At 39.4% G+C, this 13,535-nt stretch overlaps 1 protein-coding gene across 16 annotated transcripts in view; it reads right to left on the bottom strand.

The window, feature by feature from the left end:
- The window catches only part of LOC139767380 (uncharacterized), a 136,565-nt gene that overhangs the window by 48,972 nt on the left and 74,058 nt on the right, over positions 1-13,535 (bottom strand). For 2 of the 16 annotated variants that reach the window (XR_011717051.1, XR_011717052.1), the window contains exon 1: positions 7,215-13,303. The exons of 13 other annotated variants lie outside the window; for them this stretch is intronic. The gene's annotated coding sequence lies outside the window, so the exon portion shown is untranslated. Of the gene's footprint in view, positions 1-7,214; positions 13,304-13,535 lie in introns of those variants that run through there. One more of the 16 variants, XR_011717050.1, reaches the window with a different exon arrangement.

Below are 13,535 nucleotides of genomic sequence, written 5' to 3' on the forward strand. Positions count from 1 at the left end.
GACATGAGGGTGTTCAGAAAAGTACTGACGACATGTATCATAGCCACACTAGAATTTGTAGCAGCAGTTCCATCATTCTATTCAAGGAGAAACAATGATCAGCTGGGAAAGGTCAAGATGCAGGTGAAAATGATTTTGAATGAAAATAATGAGTTACCACTGACCAGTTCAAAACAAGAAATGGCAGACCAATGAGAGGGAACTAAAGGACATTAAGTAAGACTCAAATTAGAGAAGATGTACAGAAATACTTTGAAGGTACCACAGTTGCAGCTACATGGACCAGGTTAAGCAAGGAAAGTGTAAAAGCAAACAATGCAAATGTGTTTAAAACTGTAAGATATGAAAGCTTAGATACAGCCACAGGAGTTTCAAGCTTTCTTCCAATAATGCAAAATTATGAATAATAATCCCATCAGCCTATTGTCAGAACCTCACATGAATGGAATTGTTAATGAGGCAAATTATCTGTCAGTTAATCATAAAGGTGCATTTAGATGACAATAGAAATAAGGGGACTTAGTAACAAGGAGATATCAACAATTGTGAATCTGCTCACACTGAAATGGAGAGGGATTACAGGACTACTATGAATCTAACTTTATCTCTGATGACCTGTACATTTACATTTACATTCCACATCCATCATTTTTCACCTCCTTCTAGTACAGATTCTTATTCCCCCTAAACTTTTCACTCAACTTTCTTCTAAAATCTTCATCAACTCTGTCTTTGCTTTCCTCTACCATCCTCTCAACTTTCCACTTACAAATCTTTGAATGACATTGTCTACACTGAATAAAGAGTTCTTTAAAATTAACAAAGAAATATCAACAAAAGGTCAAGCCAAGAAAATAAACAAAAAAAAAAGTTGAAATAGATATAAAAGAATTATATCAAATAAGATAGTGGCGGATGAATGACATAAGCTAAATGATGTGCCTATATGCAGACAATACAAAGAAATTCAGAGTTGTACAGTGGCAAAAAAGTTTAAAAATTAAGCACTTCAAGGGCAGAACTTCATCCCAGTACTGTAGAAACAGATAACAACATACACATGAAATACATCCACAATAAGTGACTGACAGGCTTGGCCTACATTTTCAGTAACAGCAGGAATGTTCATCAGTAAGCACAGGTGCTGGGGTTGGAAGCAATCAAGGGGCCCTTGAGGTACTAGTCTTTGTGTAAATAATCCCAGCTAATGAGAGGATTACTAGTGAAGTCTGAATAGAGTGAGATAGCTGTATAACACAAATTGACTAAATGTTAAGTGATTTTCCAAGAATATGTGCGGGTCATTCCTTTTTCATCACAGAATTCGATCTTATAAAAGTAGAATATCAGAGAAATGATTTAATGATCAAGTTTTCAGTAAACCTAGGTAAGAAGAAATAATCAAAAAAAGATTCACTGATAACAAACATATTGTTACACCCAATCAGTTAACATAAAGTGCCTGCCTACTAGTACAACCACCCTAGGTATCAGAAGGGTAATGATGACTGTGTAGTGAGCCAGCACTTCAGCGGTTGCCAAGTTGCACTCTTCTGACCCAAGTAGCTGGTTTTTCTTTCTGCCTCACTCAAATGGACTGCTGGCATTCTGTCCACAAACATACAATCTCTCCTTGTCACACATAACACTTGACAACACTTTACTCATACAACTCATTCTTTGTAACTATATTTTTCCTGCAGTTAGTGCTAAGCAATAGCCCTGCCTTTTGGAAAAATAGTAGGAGCAATAATTAGAAGTAGTAGGTAGGACAGGAGCATTAGGTAAAAACATTGGGCAGAAGTAGTGGGTAGGTATATTAGGTGGAAGCATTAGTTAGAAGTAATAGGTTGGAATATTAGGTAGTAGTCATCAGTAGGAGCATTAGGTAGGAGCCTCAGAAAACACTGTGCTAGAGTTGCCCTCCACCAGCTGCCTGTTAAAGGTGAGGCACTAAAGGCTAGGAAGCAGCACTGGAGACTATTGCCATGGCCAGCAACCCCTTGTTGGAGTTTCAGTTGGGAACAGGAATCAGAGATATTGACAGGCAAATAGCATCATCTGTAATAAGATATATGATCTCGCTGGCTTCACTTCGTTACAGTAATACCTGCTCCTCACCTTCAGCTGATACCTATGTGCCTTGTTTCTCCACCTCAGAAACATCTCCTGATCTCTGTCTGTCGTTCCTATCATCTGTCTTTGGTATCTGTACCTTGGTTATTAGGGAAATATATGACAATGTGCTGATACAATAAATCATTTACAGAGTACAGTATTCAAGATAAATGCATAAGGGTGCATAAGTAAATACTATAAAGGCCCAAAAGCACAAAGGTGCATGAATTCATACTCAAGAAGAAAGCCAACAACTGGCTTTGGCCACTCACAGAAGAGTTCGAACCCTGGTTACAGCACTCAGTCCAAAGTCAACCCAGCTCTTCATCCACACCTAGGAGTTGGTCAATAAAATGGGTACCTAGCTTAGGCTAAGATATATATACATATATATATATATATATATATATATATATATATATATATATATATATATATATATATATATATATATATATGTTTCCTTGCGCTGCCTCGCTGGCGCGGGGGACGGCGGCGGGGCAAAGTGAATAAATAGATAAATATATATAGGGGAGAAAGAATACTTCCCACGTATTCCCTGCGTGTCGTGGAAGGCGACTAAAAGGGAGGGGAGTGGGGGGCTGGAAATCCTCCCCTCTCATTTTATTTTTAAATTTTCCAAAAGAAGGAACAGAGAAGGGGGCCATGTGAGGATATTCCCTCAAAGGCCCGGTCCTCTGTTCTTAACGCTACCTCGCTAATGCGGGAAATGGCGAATAGTATGAAAAAAAAAAAAAAAAAATATATATATATATATATATATATATATATATATATATATATATATATATTTTTTTAACTATTTGCCATTTCCTGCGTTAGCGAGGTAGTGCAAGGAAACAAAAGAATGGTCCAACCCACCCATATACACACCCGCAAATATACATACCTATACATCTCAATGTATTCATATATATATACCCACACAGACATATACATATATACCCATGTACATAATTCATACTGTCTGTCTTTATTCATTCCCATCGCCACCCCGCCACACATGGAATAACAACACCCTCCCCCCTCATGTGTGCAGGGTAGCGCTAGGAAAAAAACAACAAAAGCCCCATTCGTTTACACTCAGTCTCTAGCTGTCATGTAATAATGCACTGAAACCACAGCTCCCTTTCCACATCCAGGCCCCACAGAACTTTCCATGGTTTACCCCAGACGCTTCACATGCCCTGGTTCAATCCATTGACAGCACGTCAACCCCGGTATACCACATTGTTCCAAGTCACTCTATTCCTTGCATGCCTTTCACCCTCCTGCATGTTCAGACCCCGATCACTCAAAATCTTTTTCACTCCATCTTTCCACCTCCAATTTGGTCTCCCACTTCTCGTTCCCTCCACCTCTGACACACATATCCTCTTGGTCAATCTTTCCTCACTCATTCTCTCCATGTGACCAAACCATTTCAAAACACCCTCTTCTGCTCTCTCAACCACACTCTTTTTATTACCTTTTATTACCTTTATTATCCTTTCATTACTTACGCGTCAGCAAGGTAGCACCACGAAACAGACAAAGAATGGCCCATCCACTCATTTACACATATATATACATAAAACACTCACATATGCACAAATACATACACATACAGATCAACATATACATACACATATGCAGACATTACATACATACACATGTACATATTCATCCTTGCTTGCCTTCACCCATTCCTGTTGCCACCCCATCCACAGAAAGACAGCATCACTATCCCCTGCTTCAGCGAGATAGTGTCAGGAATACAGACAAAAGGCCACATTCACTCATACTCAGTCTCTAGCTGTCATGTGTAATGCACCGAAACCACAGCTCCCTATCCACATCCATGCCCCACAAAACTTTCCAGGGTTTACCCCAGATGCTTCACAAGCCCTGGTTCAGTCCACTGGCAGTACATTGACCCCAGTATACCACATCATGCCAATTCACTTAATTCTCACCCTCCTGTATGTTCAGGCCCCAATTGCTCAAAATCTTTTTCACTCCATACTTCCACCTCCAACTTGGTCTCCCAGTTCTCCTTGTTCTTTCCATCTCTGACACATACATCCTCCTAATGGGATGGCCTTGATTAGGGCCTCAGCTGCCCATGCCATCTCAGCTACCATTGAAAAAAAATGAATTGATTAATGATTATATCCAAAGAAAAAAGGTTACTACAAGAAGAAAATGGTATAGACAGACAAAGAAGATGCAGTTTCTGATATCAACGATGCAAACAAACAAAGAACTGAAAATATACATGAAATGAATTACTGAGATTTATTAGGATTACTTTCAGAAGAGAGTGCAGTATCCTTATGATATCAAGCCAAGCAATGAAACTTTCCTCTTTCATCAAGAGTTTAGTGAAATATTCAGCATATGTGACAAAAAAATAGTAAAGAGAAAGAGATATCGAAAAGAAAACCATTGGGAAGGTGTCACATAAAACTACAGAGCATCTTAAGGACATGAAAAGCATTGGGAGGCAAAGAATATCAAGTAGTGGGAAAGTGAAACTAAAAGTTATGAGACAAAGGGGGAGGTCTGGCTCCCATAATAGAAGACACAATCTAAAGTTTCAGAAACTACAGGTGGATGGTCCTTTCAAACAGTACATAATGGGGAAAAACCAACAAGCAAACATAAGCATAACAATATTAACAATCTATAATCTTTAGGAAAGATTTAATGAGTCACATATTGTAATAATAATGAAGGCACAATCAGGGTAAGCATACCTTAGTGAGGTAAAAGTTCAAATAATAATGGATTAAAAGAAAATTGATGGAAACACTTGAATTCACTTGTGCAATACATAAATTCAATTTTCAACATAAACCTTTACTTCTTGCTTAAAAATAATCTCTCAAATTAGATTTAGCAGTGTTAGGTAAATCATCTTTATCTGCTTTTGAAGTAAAGCAGGCTGGCCATCTGATTCTTTTCACATATACTGCTATGGTATCCAGTGATATATGCATTGTCAATCAGAAATTACAGTATATCACATAACTATTTCATTGCTAACCTTAGTGGTATCCTGATACATGCTACTTCTCACATCATTCATTACAATTCAAGTGTCTTCTTATATTTTCTAACTCTGATTTTAGCAAAAATTCTCTTACTTACCACAATGTAACTCATAAGATACTCGTAATTCATTGCTACACCTCTTCATATATATATATATATATATATATATATATATAAGAGCAAGGTTATTAGGTACAGTAGGGTTGAGGGTCAAGTCAATTGGGAGGTGAGTTTGTATGGTGAAAAACTGGAGGAAGTGAAGTGTTTTAGATATCTGGGAGTGGATCTGTCAGCGGATGGAACCATGGAAGCGGAAGTGGATCATAGGGTGGGGGAGGGGGCGAAAATTTTGGGAGCCTTGAAAAATGTGTGGAAGTCGAGAACATTATCCCGGAAAGCAAAAATGGGTATGTTTGAAGGAATAGTGGTTCCAACAATGTTGTATGGTTGCGAGGCGTGGGCTATGGATAGAGTTGTGCGCAGGAGGATGGATGTGCTGGAAATGAGATGTTTGAGGACAATGTGTGGTGTGAGGTGGTTTGATCGAGTAAGTAACGTAAGGGTAAGAGAGATGTGTGGAAATAAAAAGAGCGTGGTTGAGAGAGCAGAAGAGGGTGTTTTGAAATGGTTTGGGCACATGGAGAGAATGAGTGAGGAAAGATTGACCAAGAGGATATATGTGTCGGAGGTGGAGGGAACGAGGAGAAGAGGGAGACCAAATTGGAGGTGGAAAGATGGAGTGAAAAAGATTTTGTGTGATCGGGGCCTGAACATGCAGGAGGGTGAAAGGAGGGCAAGGAATAGAGTGAATTGGAGCGATGTGGTATACAGGGGTTGACGTTCTGTCAGTGGAGTGAATCAAGGCATGTGAAGCGTCTGGGGTAAACCATGGAAAGCTGTGTAGGTATGTATATTTGCGTGTGTGGACGTGTGTATGTACATGTGTATGGGGGGGGGGGTTGGGCCATTTCTTTCGTCTGTTTCCTTGCGCTACCTCGCAAACGCGGGAGACAGCGACAAAGTATAAAAAAAAAAAAAAAAAAAAAAAAAAATATATATATTTATATATATATATATATATATATATATATATATATATATATATATATATATATATATTTCTTTCTTTCATACTATTCGCCATTTCCCGCGTCAGCGAGGTAGCGTTAAGAACAGAGGACTGGGCCTCTGAGGAAACATCCTCATCCAGCCCCCTTCTCTGTTCCTTCCTTTGGAAAAAAAAAAAAAAAAAAAAAAAAAAAAAAAACAGTGTGCTGAAAACAGGTTAGCCATGTGATTCACAATCCTTACTGTTCAGTGAAATGAACTTGATTTATCTTTATCACACACATTAACTTACACATTTAAAAATAAGCCAAAACAGTGTTCAATAACAAAACTATGATTCGTCAAATGAATTTTCAGTTCCGACCTCGTTACTCAGCAAAGGAAAGGAAAACTTTCCATAAAGCCAGACACTTAAACCATCAAGGTATATTCTCCAATCTGAAGATTGAATCTTAGGGAAAACTAGTAAAGTTGTTCCAGATACTATACTAGGAAGAAAACAGACAGGTAACAAAGTAAGAAAATATGAGATATGGCTCAACATAAGGAAAGTACAAAGGTAAACAGAATAATCATGGTTTTCAAGGTTGCCTCTACATCAGACAAGCGGACATGAATGTTAAAAATTACATTTTGAGAGTAATATAGCGAATACAATGCCCCCTCCCCTCCAAAAAATGGTCAACAAATCCTCTCATTATCTTACAGAGATGTCATGACTACCCAGCTCATCTACAGCTGTACTTTCTATCTCTTAACATCCACAATGAATGACGTAACAACTTATAGTATGCTAGTTTAATCAATTCTTATTTTACTTCCACATCAGGAACAGGGCAGAAAAGCTTATGATTAAGGTTCAACTGTTAATCAAAGCACTAGCATAAATGGTTAAGATTAATTTGGTCTTCTAAAATTAGTTTATCTTAAAAAAAGCATCACTAGACAAAATTGCACACACTAATAAATACCTCAATCTGTTATCAGCCATTATCAATATCATCAGCTGCCTATAATCATCAAAAAAGAAGGGGAGGGTTTTTCCGAAGTCTTTAAGTCGATATCCCATCCCAAGCCCTCTATCACTGTACTACGCAACATGTGGACATTTCCACTTTAATACGATACTTGTCAAGCGCCGTGTTGTTGGGGTCAGGGTCAGAGGGCTGAGTGGTGCTGGAGATGGCAGTGTTGGAAGCCAGCTGCGGTTCCTTCTCACCAGCAGTCGAAATTTCAGTCAGAGGGGAGGACTGGAGCTTCAAGACACCTCGACGAGGTAGCCGAGGTTTGGCCCCCCTTAAGGATGCAGCTGGTGAGTCTAGATTAGGACTGGAAATTTGGGGCTCACACCTGGTCCCAACTTTGAGTTGTTCTGGTGAATGAGAATCAGGATTGGATAAATGGGTGTGACAGGTAATCCCTGTACTGCTTTCATCTGTCTCATGTGGTTTCACTGGCAAGGTTGTCTTCACCTGGGACTTGGCACTTATGGCCTGAGGCTCACCTTTACTCCCTAAATTAGACTGCAATAACCTAAGCTCTGACCTTGATGATGAGTTGAGAAAAACACGAGGTATTGACCCATTTGACCTGCATTTACTTTTGGCTTTTGATATAGACTTTGTCCAAAAGTGAGCATTTAAAGAGGGTGAATTTCTGCCAATCTTGCCATCTGCTGAAGAGTAGGACTGGGTTTCTTCCTTGCTATTTACACCTGAGGAAGAACGGACTAATAGATGAAAACTCTGGTTCGATGCATGGGTTTCACTATCACCCCCAATGCCAAAATGTGATCCTTGAGCAGAATGTGTCCTAAGTTCTGCCATAAAGTCAGCAATAGGAGACGAGTGCCCTTGCAAATATGGCCGAAGACAAGAGAGTTCAATTGAATATTCTGATCCTTGTGAGGGCGAGCTACATCCAGCTGTCTGCACTTCAAAGTCTGTCCCTGATAGCAAAGAGCGCAGGTAACTCAACTGTGCTTCATAATGTTCCTGCACCTCCACAATCCTGGATTCATACTCAGAGTGAAGGACATCTAAATCTGACTCTTTACCCTCATTCATCTTTGTGATGGTTAGCTTGAGATCATCAACTTGAGCACGCAGAGCAGCTCTCATAAGTGTCATATCATCAAGGTTGCATTCCAGTTCATCAATAACTTTTACTTTTTCATCAATGTCACTCTGAAGGGCATCCAGCTGAGTTTCATATGATTTTACCTCTACAGCTTGTGCTGCTAATTTGCTCTCATAATGATCTATCTTTGCAACTAAAACACGACCAAACTCAGCTTTCTCCTCCAGTATCTGAGTCTCATATTTATTTTCCATTATACTGAGCTGCTCTTGGTACTCAGCAATCATATGAGCAATTTTGTCTTCATACTCTACAGCTACTTTCTCTTTCTCCTCCTTAATGACAACAACTTCCTCCAATAACTCATTCCGCAGGGCTTTCAGCTGCATCAAATGGTCATCTCTTGCTTCTTTCAGTTTAAGAGCATATATCTCCTCTTGTTCCTCCATAGACTCTTCAGCATACTCAAGAGAATTTTTCAGTTTTTCTATTTTTGTGATGAGTTCTTCAGCATCATTAGATTTCTGATAGTCCCCACCAGTCTGGGAAAGTGCATCTTCTCCAATAATTTCTTTCAGTTTCTTTATTTCAACCTTAAGCAATTCCTTCTCTTGTGCCATGTTTATAATCAAATCTTCAAACATAGCTACTTTCTTCTCATTCTCAAGGATGGTTTCAGAATGAAGATCACGTGATGACTGTAACTGTTGCACCTGTTTCTCTAAACTACCTTTTTCAGATTCTAAATTGAGAATTAGTTTTTCAAGATCACTAACCATTTGATTCTGCATATCTACTGTCATCATTTGTTCCTTTTCAAATCCACTTTTTATCATTAATTTTTCTTCTTCAATTTCTAGTTTCTCTTTCTCTAGTGACTCAACTGTTTGCTGAATAAGTTGAACTTTTGCTTGAAGGCTGTCCCTCTCTAGTAACAAGTCCATCTCTTTCTTGGAAGGATTTTCACAATATTCAAGTTTAGCTTTTCTAAGTTCATCTTCCAAGGTTACTTTCTCTTCACAAATATCACTGATGTGTTTCAGCAGCTCGCTGACTCTGGCTGCATTACTTGCTTTAAGTTCTTCTACTCTGTGTCTATGAAGCTTGACTAACTCAGCTACCCTACCTATGTGATTGCTCTTTAGTATAGCAACCTCTTCTACATGACTACTACTACTACTGCTAAGTTTTAATTCTAATCTTTCAACCAAGTTTTTTTTTTTTTCTATGTCTGCTTTAACCTCCTCAAGGCTCATGATGGCATGTTGTAATTTACGATCATAGTCGTCTGCTACCTTGGCTTTCTCATTTTCCAACTTCTTTTTGTCATTTTCCAATTTAATGATGGAGTTTCTTAGTAATTCACATTCTCCACAAGACTGTCTCAATTCATCTCTGAGTTTTAAAATATCTGCACTTAACTTGTTAATTTGTTCCAGATGTGACTGCACATTGTTCTCAACTTCAACAGCTCCTTCAAGTCGCCCCTCAAGTTGTGTGATGTACCCACTCTTATTTGCCAGGCACATTTCCAAGTCATTTACTTTTGATTCCAGTACCTTTATTTTTTCTTCTTTGGCAACAAGATCAGCCTCAAACTCAGCATGGCTCTTAAAATGTTCACTTTCTAAAGTTTTTGCTTTAATAAAATCTTCAAGTTCTTGTGTCAGGTCTTTAACTGTCTCATGCATGCTAATCGACTCCAAGAAAGTCTTCATTTCATTCTCCTTTGTTTCTATCTTCTTCTGAGCTACAACAAGGGCTACTTCAAGATCATTCCCTCTCTTGGCAAGAGCCTCAATCTGCTTCTCTTTACTGGCAAATTTTCGACATTCTTTCTCTGTAATTACAGAATGAAGAGTTGGTGTGGAAGATGAAGGGAACTCAGATGTTATGTCTTGTGATTGGGCTGCTATTTGTAAATCTCTTATTTCTGACTGTTTCCCTTTCATTTCTTGAACCAATGATGATATCTTTTCTTCCAGTTCCTTTGATTCATTATTTTTCTCTTCTTCAGTGCTTTTTAATTTTTCTTCCATTTCCCTCACTTGCTTCCTATTTTCTTCAAGCAAACTCTTGTATTTTGTATCCAAGGAATTCATATCCTCCTGAAGAGCATTATAGTTTTCCATGGATTGTTTCTGATTATTTGTAAGAGTAAGAGTAAGCTCCTGGATGGTTCCCTCACGTGCTGACAGCTCCTCCTTAAACTCTTCCTCCTTGCGGTAGATCTCAGAGGTCAAACTAAAGTTCTTAGTGTTAACATCTTCTAACTGCTGTTGCAAATCATCCAGCTGCACTCTCAGGGCATCCAGATTAGTTGTCTTCTCTCCACTGGATTTTTCAAGTTCATGGAATGACTTTTCCAAACTCTGGTACTTGTCTGTCATTTCCAAATGTTCAGCCTGCAGCAAAGTGAACGTTTCCACCAAGCTGGCTTTTTCAGATTTCAATTTTTCACATTCTTCTTTCAAACGAGACATTTCATCCTTAAGAGACTGAACAAAGTCTGTCATGTCATCCTGAATACTCTTCACTTTCACCTGAAGGAGTTGTGTCTCTCCAGTCTTCTGCTTTAGTTGCAATTCAAGCAAATCTTTCTGATGAATAACAGCATCAAGTTCTTTCTTTTCCACCAAGGGTATTATAGTTGACCTTAATTCACCTGATTTGTATTTAGAAAGCTCATCATCAATCAACTTTTTATCAAACAACACATTCTCTAGCTCTTGTTCATGAGTATCCTTAAGCCGAACTAAAGTTTGCTGCAAGTCATCTATTTGAACTGTCTTTTCCTCCATTTCCTTAATCACATCATCCCGTTCTATCATGACTGCCTTCACTAACCTGTCAAATGTTCCTTGAAGTTCACACATCTTAAGCTCTACCATTTCAACTTTGCGTTTCAAAACATCACATTCTTTCTGCTTGTGTTCACGCTCCCGAGCCATGACTTTCAAGTGCCTATTCGTAACCTTTAATTTGTCATTCAATTCCTTTATTTCTTTCTCCATACTCTGTATCTTGTCCAATAATTCCTCAATCTCTTTTTCTTTCTCCTCAATATTAGTCCTTGCATCTATCTCAGCTTCAGCGGATAATGCTGCAGCCTTAGCAGAAAGCAACTGTTTAGTCTGTTCTTCCATCTTTGTTTTTTCAGCTATTAGCATCTCTATTTCAGTGCGATACTCTGTCATCATAATCTCTAATACCTCCATCTTCCTTAATAAATCAGATTTTTCTTCCCCTAACATGGTACACTTGTTAGTGACATCCTGGATCTCACTCATCTTGAGCTCAATATCCATTTTCTTTTTCTTATTCTCCTCTTCAAGCACTTGGTAACAATGCTCCTTTTCTTCAAGATCTTTTGACAACCGGGACATTGAAGCTTTCAGAGAGGTTACTTCCATATTGGCAACCTGGAGCTGATCCTCCAGGTCAATGAAAGACTGCTCTCTGACAGACATGCACTTTCCCATATCATCTTTAACTCGACGTAGTTCTGCCACCAGAACTGACAAAGAGACCATTTGCTCACGTACTGGTGATCCACTACCAGTAGACTGCTTACCTTCAATGTTACTTTCAGAAATACCATTCACAATGCTTGCAGAAGCACAGGCTGCATTTGGTAGATATCCTGAAATTGCAGCAGTAGGAGGAGTTGAAGCTGCAGCGAGTGCAACTGAAGTCACAAAAGGAGTGTGGACTGAGTTTGCTGCATGTGTCATTTTTTCATTGCTTCTATTTGCATCAGACAACATTTTCTCTTTAAGATCTATGTCATCTTTTTCAGCCATTTCAACTTGTTTCTCTAACTCTGAACCTTGTGTAATACCTACATCATCTATCAAATCTTCATCATCTGTCTCCTCGACTGATTCTTCCTCCTCTACTTCCTCTTCATCAACCACCACTACATTAACACTCTCTTTCTGAACCAACTCTTTCTCTTCACACTCTTTATCTTTCACTTTATCTACTGATTCACCACCAAAATCAATTACTTTGCATGCTTTTTCCCTCTGTACTTTATCTAAAGTTTCATCACCTAAGGACTTGGATACAGGAACAACTGCTGGTGCACCCTCATCACAAGGAACATGGTCTATCTGCCGTTCACCTGCCTCACTAACAACCTTTCTAATATTCTGATCTTCATCCATTTCTCTCAAGTCATCTGAGACATTCATGTTTTGTTTATCTACATTAGGTTTCTCCTCTTTCAAGTTCTGGCTGCTACCTGCTTTAACCTGGGAACTCTTAACATCACTCTCATCATTGCACTTGGCTTCAAACTCATTACCACCAACTCTAGCACCCTCAACAATCACTTCTCCCTCCCCAACAGTCACTGCACTAGTGTCACCACCACCTTCACCACTACCAACAACCAGTTTCTCCACCTTCTCAACATCATCACACAGGCTATTACTGGTTGTGCTCACTTGCAGTAAGTAATCACCAGCCCTGGCATCTAAGAGTGCAATCTTCTTGTCTTTCTCTGAGATCTCATTCTCAAGGGCTTCCAGCTTCTCCTCAATCCTCTTCTTCTCTGCCTCATAGCTGTGGAGCTTCCCCTCACTGGCTCGGGCACTGTCCTCTTGAATCTGCTGCAGCAGGTGGTGACTGTTCTTGGTTAGCTCCTCCAACTCTTGCTTGAGACTGCTCCGATCAGCAATCAACTTCAGCAGCTGTTCTTGAACCTGTTTGCATTCCAGCTCTATCTGCTTTTTGGGGTCTGCCATATTTGGAATGTGGGAGTAGGAAGAAAGCTAGTCCCTCCTACTGTAGCTCCTCTTGTTCTGCTGCTTCCTAATATCAGCTGCTTCCCCTACTGCAGCAGTACTCCTCTAGTGCCAGCAGAATTTTACAGCGTGGCAATCCAGCTTGTATCTGGGGTGCCCACTATCTCCACAAGAGTCCTCCCCTCGACTGGTGGCGCCTGGGGCACCACAACCAGGCTGCCCTCAAGCCTGGCACTGCTCCAACACCAGCCTCACTCACCTCACCCCATAACCTAAATTTAGCATTAGATGCTCAACATTTTACAGCATAAACTCTGGCACAGAGCCATTATATCCTTCTACAACTTATAGTTCACAATAATTGTTCTCATACATGTATTTTCACTATAAAACAGTAATGTACACAGCAAAATAATGGACCAGAGTATGGCAAACCTCAGCAAATGACAAGAGCAAGGCCTC

The sequence above is a fragment of the Panulirus ornatus genome, chromosome 61 (assembly GCF_036320965.1).
Source record: "Panulirus ornatus isolate Po-2019 chromosome 61, ASM3632096v1, whole genome shotgun sequence".
In the NCBI taxonomy this organism is placed as follows: Eukaryota; Metazoa; Arthropoda; class Malacostraca; order Decapoda; family Palinuridae; genus Panulirus; species Panulirus ornatus.